This window comes from Orycteropus afer, unplaced genomic scaffold (genome assembly GCF_000298275.1).
Source record: "Orycteropus afer afer isolate SDZICR_OR568_19922 unplaced genomic scaffold, OryAfe1.0 scaffold00327, whole genome shotgun sequence".
Classification (NCBI taxonomy): domain Eukaryota; kingdom Metazoa; phylum Chordata; class Mammalia; order Tubulidentata; family Orycteropodidae; genus Orycteropus; species Orycteropus afer.
In genome coordinates, this window is record NW_006921914.1 from 3575955 (window position 1) to 3576439 (window position 485).

Sequence of the window (485 nt, forward strand, 5' to 3'; positions counted from 1 at the left end):
TAACCAGAAGGCTGGCGGTTCAAACCCATCAGCCACTCCTCGGAAGGAAGATTGGGCAATCTACTTCCATAGTGATACTGCCTCGGAAACCCAAGGAGGAGTCGCTATGAGTCGGGTCCGACTCTACAGCACATAACAACAACAACAAGAACAAGATTTTACTTGCATGTGATATTAATGATATTGTTTGATAATTTCCACATTCTGTAGGAATTGTGTTTGGTTTTTAAAGAATATAAATATACAATCCCTATCCAAAACTCTTAAGACCAGATGTAGTTTCAAATTCAGAATGTTGCAGACATTATATAGGTTAAAAAAAAAGTGCATATATTGCATATTATGAGCACTCCCAGTGGGATCTGAGGCAGCACACCATAATCAAACACATGATAGCGTCACATCAGTTTAGGTCAGGTTTGCCACCAAATGATTTTGTGCCAGACTTTAAAAAAAAAAAAAGGTTTTCAAAGTTTTTGGGTTCA